Here is a 6774-nt window from a genome sequence, read left to right as displayed (position 1 = left end):
AGGTAGGAAGAGGACAAGGAGGGGCGGTTGGGTAGGAACTGGAAGAAAGAGTATTGGCACATCTTCTATGATAATAACTATCCAACGCAAAGATAGGCGTTGCTGGAATCCATGTGGTTTCCATTGCAGCATCTATTACATGAAAGAGATGAGTGAAGTTAAAACTCCGGCTGATGCCGGAGTTGAGGGGGTTGAGCTATGAGGAGAGGCTGAATAAACTAGGCTTGTACTCATTAGAGTTTAGAAGAATGAGGGGAGATCTCATTGAGACGTATAAGATGATGAATGGGATGGATAGGATAGAGGTGGAGAGACTCTTCCCGCTCAGAAAGGACAGTAGGACTAGAGGGCACAGCCTCAAGATAAAGGGGGGGGTGCGGTTTAGAACGGAGTTGAGGAAGAACTTCTTCACTCAAAGGGTGGTGAATCTCTGGAATTCTCTGCCCGTTGAAGTGGTGGAGGCTGCCTCGCTAAATATTTTTAAGACGCGGGTTGATGGGTTTTTGATAAGAGAGGGGATTAAGGGTTATGGGGAGAGGGCGGGAAAGTGGAACTGAGCAGCGACAGATCAGCCATGATCTTATTGAATGGCGGGGCAGGCTCGAAGGGCTAGATGGCCTACTCCTGCTCCTATTTCTTATGTTCTTATGTTCTAAAAGATAAACTATTCAAAATGAAAGCATACTGTGCCAATCTATGCTGGAAAGGTGAGTGAGTCTAGAGAACAAGTGACAAATGATGTCAGAAAAGTCAGTGGTTTTTATGGGTGAGGGCATAACCTTCCGCATGCAACAATGGATGGAAAACTAGGAGACGTTATAAATATCACTGCTCCAACCTGAAAGGAATTAAACACATCCTCACCCTGCTCTGAGACAAAAGGTGGTGGGTTTCAGTGAGAGCAACCTAAGTGAAATGGAGATATCTGATCCACTGTTCCTTGCTGACGTTCAGATAGGAGACTTGCTTCCTGAAGAGCCTGGGTGTACAAGACCTCCCATGAAGAGCTAAAGTTAAAGTTTATTTATTAGTCACAAGTAGGCTTACATTAACACTGCAATGAAGTTACTGTGAAAGTCCTCTAGTCGCCACACTCTGGCAACTGTTTGGGTACACTGAGGGAGACTTTAGCGTGGCCAATGCACCTAACCTGCTCAGCTTTCAGACTGTGCAAGGAAACCACAGCACCCGGAGGGAACCCAGGCACAGGGAGAACTTGTAAACTCCATTCAGACAGTGACCCAAGCTGGGAATTGAATCTGGAGCCCTGGCGCTGTGAGGCAGCAGTGCTAACCACTGTGCCACCATGCCACCTCACCCTTCTTCTCCTTCTCACCCTTCTTCTTCGCTTTACTATTCCAGCAGTTTGTCCTGTGATGTGTTGCTTATTTTCCCTGTCATGCGCAGGTCCAATGGAAATATATATTGCTGCTCCCATGAATGGGATCAAGGTGTGCGTAGTCCTTGAATTCAAGCACCTGTCACACTACTCTTTAGTCACAGTAAAAAAGTTTAGAAACCACCAAGCACTTCTACAATTGCAGAAACAAGTAGAAATTAAGCAGCAACTAACTTGTAACTATTTGACGATCTGATTAAAAAGTCCTTGTGTTTAGTTCACTAAGACTAAGCGAAGCTGTTGGCTGGCATGTTGAACTGCAAGTCGGCACCATTGACATGAAGTAATGATCTGCCTACTCTCCATACTTCCAGCAGGCATTTATACACCAATACCCTCAACAAATCGGCAAACAGTGTGGTTCACATCTGAAAAACGTTCCTGTGCTGTGGACACCATTTGTGAAATGATATTTGTAGTGCTATGAAAATGGGGACTAAGGAGCTGAGTTTTACACCCCATTGGCAGTAGAAAATAAAGTGCTGAAGGTTAAAATATGAAGATTGTAAATTTAGTTTCAAGGCTGAAACTGAGGGCTTCTTAAAAAACAATTCTTTAACAAAAGATGGAATGACCTCATAGAATCCTTACTTTGCAGAAGGAAGCTAATCGGCCCTTCAAGTCTGCACCGACTCTCAGAGGATCTTACCCAGGCCCTATCCCCGCAACCTCAAGTATTTAGTCTGCCAATCCCCCTAACCTACACATTGTAGGACATTAAGAGGCAATTTAGCATGGCCAATTTACCTAACCTGCACGTCTTTGGATTGATACTTCTCCTCAAAAAGCATTCCTGTCTCTGCTGCTTAGAGACGTATTTTTTTCCACCTCAAGTACTTTGAGATGTTATCCTATATGAAGAATAGTGTTTTAACTACAAACTGTTCACTTAAGAATTGTGAATGTTTGTTAATGAATGTAGTTACCGAATCAAATGTGAAAACATGTCCATAGAACTACATTTTCAAATTCAAATGTAAATGAACTAATACAATAGGTATGTGCATATTATATGTATAGGAACTCATTCTGTACATATATGTATTCAATCAGGGAGATAGTGGCCAGACTAATTCTCTGGGGATATGGGTTCAAATCCCAACATGGCAGTTAGTGGAACTTAAATTCAGTTAATAAACCTGGAATTGAAAGCTAGTCTGAGCAATGGTAACCATGACAACTGTCATTTCTTTTTGTGAAAACCTACCTGGTTTACTAATGCTGTTTAGATAGGAGATCTGCCATCTTTTATTACTCCAGAACTACAGCAGTGTGGTTAATACATGACAGTGCAAAGTATGTAAACAGGAAGTGCATGCAGGATTTTGAATATGATATAGATGCACACAATATACTGTAGCACATGTGGAATATTACATTTTTATTTCTGATGAATAGTCAGAATTCAGCTTTATAGAACTTTTCTTACCCACCATAATTGCAAAAATAAGCACAGCATTAACAGAGAATAACACCAGCTTTAATTTTGTAGTACCTGAACAGGTAAAATTAGTATTTTGGTATAATAATATTTTGGGTGCTTTACCATGCATGAACCCAAGCTTATTATTCATACTAGATGTTATTGTTAAAAACCTTGCTAATGCCACCTACGAGAGTGTCTCAAAACCCCAAAGGATAACTGGAAACATTGGTTCCTGGTGGTGTATGTTTGTTTGGAATAATGTGAGGAACCCATTCCAGTCGTTGTGTGAACACTTCATAGAATCCCTACAGTGCAGAAGGAGGCCATTCGGCCCAATGAGTCAGTACTGACTATAATTCCACCCAGGACCTATTCCTATAAACCCTCACATTTACTCTGGTAATCCCCTAACACTAGGATCAATGTAGCATGGTCAATCAACCTAACCAAATAATAGAGTACATATTAAAGTAAAAAAAACACAAGAAAGATTAATATATACTCTGACACTTAAATATATTAATAACTGATTATACAGTTTTATCTGAAATTACCCCCTATTACCCATGTTCCTTGAACCTGCTGGAACACTCCTTTTCCCAAATAGCATCCATTTTAGTATCTCTATAAGTTAAATCCAGCCAATAGTTACCACACAATACAGTGTAGATGACTGAGTCTAGGAAAATATCTTTTTCTACTTCAGTGAAGATGCAAAACCACATCATTAAGAAAAGAACATCTGCAATCTGCCATGGCTCTAAATGTTAGGTGGACCAGACCTCTGTGGCTCTGATATTGATGGAACTACCTCTCTGAAGATTAGATGGAGCTAGCCTTCCTGACTGCTGGATGGAAAATTAGTCTGCTTCCCCAATGAGGGCACTAGCAGTGATATTGCTCAGCCTCTTTGACATCCTATTCTATGGATTTGGCTGTCTAACTCTCTAATTCCTTGTCTTTAGTAATTATAATTTGTGTAGCCCCACTGATTTCTGGTAAACAATTTTTCTGATATGGCAATTCATACTTCAATTTTTCAAGATGCCTGCTAATCTTATTACTGGGAAAAATCACATCTCATTATTCCTCGAGATCCCTACTAACCTTGTAACTTTTCTCTTATTTTGTTTCCATCTCAAGTCAACTTTTAACTTCTCAAATTCCTAACATTATCAATGGGAGAAGTCAATGCACAATATACTTAATATATGTTACTCAAGATGGTCCCAATCTGCATACATTAATGCATTTGTTTGTAGTCATACTGTAGAATACTGTAGGGTGGGGGGGGTGGGGGGGGTTGGGGGGGGGGGGTGGGGGGGGGGTTGGGGGGGGGGGTGGGGGGGGGGTGGGGGGGGTGGGGGGGGAGGGGGTGGGGTGCTGAGTCAGCAGGGGTCTGAGGGTGTGGGGGAGTATTGACTCAGCAGGGAATTGAAGGTGTGAGGAGGAGTGTTGACAGCAGGAGACTGAAGGTGTGTGTTGATTCACCAGGAGACTGAGACTATTGGGGCAGTGTTGACTCAGCAGGGGGCTGAAGATGTGTGGGGAGAGTGATGATTCAGCAGAGGACTGAGGGTGTGGGGGGAGAGCGTTGACTCAGCAGGGGACTGAGGGTGTGGGGGGACAGCGTTGATTCAGCAGGGGACTGAGGGTGTGGGGTGAGAGCGTTGACTCAGCAGGGGACTGAGGGTGTGTGGGGGGGGAGTGTTGACTCAGCAGGGAACTGAGGGTGTGTGGGGGGGGACTGTTGACTCAGCAGGGGGCTGAGGTTGTGTGGGGGGGGGGGGAGTGTTGACTCAGCAGGGGACTGAGGGTGTGTGGGGGGGGAGTGTTGACTCAGCAGGGGACTGAGGGTGTGTGGGGGGGGAGTGTTGACTCAGCAGGGGACTGAGGGTGTGTGGGGAGAGTGTTAATTCACCAGGAGACTGAGGGGGTGTGTGGGGGGAGTGTTGACTCAGCAGGGGACTGAATGTTTGTGGGGGGTGTGTGGGGGGAGTGTTGACTCAGTAGGGGACTGAATGTTTGTGGGGGGAGTGTTGACTCAGCAGGGGACTGAATGTTTGTGGGGGGTGTGTGGGGGGTGTGTGGGGGGAGTGTTGACTCAGTAGGGGACTGAATGTTTGTGGGGGGAGTGTTGACTCAGCAGGGGACTGAATGTTTGTGGGGGGAGTGTTGACTCAGCAGAGGACTGAGGGTGTGTAGGGGTGGAGAGTGTTGACTCAGCAGGGGACTGAGGGTGTTGTAGGGGTGGGGAGTGTTGACTCAGCAGGGGACTGAGGGTGTGTAGGGGTGGGGAGTGTTGATTCAGCAGGGGGACTGAGGGTGTGTGGAGGGAGTGTTGATTCAGCAGGAGACTGAAGGTGTGTGTTGATTCACCAGGACACTGAGATTGAGGGTATGGGGGCAGTGTTGACTCAGCAGGGGGCTGGAGATGTGTGGGGAGAGTGTTGATTCAACCGGGGACTGAGGGTGTGTGGGGGGAGTGTTGATTCAGCAGGGGACTGAGGGTGTGGGGGGAGAGCGTTGATTCAGCAGGGGACTGAGGGTGTGGGGGGAGAGCGTTGATTCAGCAGGGGACTGAGGGTGTGGGGGGATGGGGAGTGTTGACTCAGCAGGGGACTGAGGGTGTGTGGGGGGAGTGTTGACTCAGCAGGGGACTGAGGGTGTGTGGGGGTGAGGAGTGTTGACTCAGCAGGGGACTGAGGGTGTGTAGGGGTGGGGAGTGTTGACTCAGCAGGGGACTGAATGTTTGTGGGGGGAGTGTTGACTCAGCAGGGGACTGAGGGTGTGTGGGGGTGAGGAGTGTTGACTCAGCAGGGGACTGAGGGTGTGTGGGGGTGAGTAGTGTTGGCTCAGCAGGGGACTGAGGGTGTGTAGGGGGAGTGTTGACTCAGCAGGGGACTGAGGGTGTGTGGGGGTGAGGAGTGTTGACTCAGCAGGGGACTGAGGGTGTGTAGGGGTGGGGAGTGTTGACTCAGCAGGGGACTGAGGGTGTGTGGGGAGTGTTGACTCAGCAGGGGACTGAGGGTGTGTGGGGGGAGTGTTGACTCAGCAGGGGACTGAGGGTGTGTGGGGGTGAGGAGTGTTGACTCAGCAGGGGACTGAGGGTGTGTGGGGGTGAGGAGTGTTGACTCAGCAGGGGACTGAGGGTGTGTAGGGGTGGGGAGTGTTGACTCAGCAGGGGACTGAATGTTTGTGGGGGGAGTGTTGACTCAGCAGGGGACTGAGGGTGTGTGGGGGTGAGGAGTGTTGACTCAGCAGGGGACTGAGGGTGTGTGGGGGTGAGTAGTGTTGGCTCAGCAGGGGACTGAGGGTGTGTAGGGGGAGTGTTGACTCAGCAGGGGACTGAGGGTGTGTGGGGGTGAGGAGTGTTGACTCAGCAGGGGACTGAGGGTGTGTAGGGGTGGGGAGTGTTGACTCAGCAGGGGACTGAGGGTGTGTGGGGAGTGTTGACTCAGCAGGGGACTGAGGGTGTGTGGGGGGAGTGTTGACTCAGCAGGGGACTGAGGGTGTGTGGGGGTGAGGAGTGTTGACTCAGCAGGGGACTGAGGGTGTGTGGGGGTGAGGAGTGTTGATTCAGCAGGGGACTGAGGGTGTGTGGGGGTGGGGAGTGTTGACTCAGCAGGGGACTGAGGGTGTGTAGGGGACTGAGGGTGTGTAGGGGTGAGGAGTGTTGACTCAGCAGGGGACTGAATGTTTGTGGGGGGAGTGTTGTGAGCAATAGGTAAAGATGTTGTTAACACATATATTTGTAGAGCATAAAGAAATAGCTTGAAGTTAAATAGATTGGATATAGTTAGGCATATTGATAACCCACTTTATGGAAACAACTGTGAGTTTAGTCACAAACATAGGACATAGGGTTCGATGCTGCTAACACAGCAATAATTAGGGATAATAAAAAGACTGCCTGTAATGTAGAGATAACATCAGAGATGTGATGTGC

Source organism: Carcharhinus amblyrhynchos, chromosome 12, assembly GCF_965287045.1.
Source record: "Carcharhinus amblyrhynchos chromosome 12, sCarAmb.v2.hapA, whole genome shotgun sequence".
NCBI lineage: Eukaryota > Metazoa > Chordata > Chondrichthyes > Carcharhiniformes > Carcharhinidae > Carcharhinus > Carcharhinus amblyrhynchos.
This window is presented reverse-complemented; position numbering follows the sequence as displayed.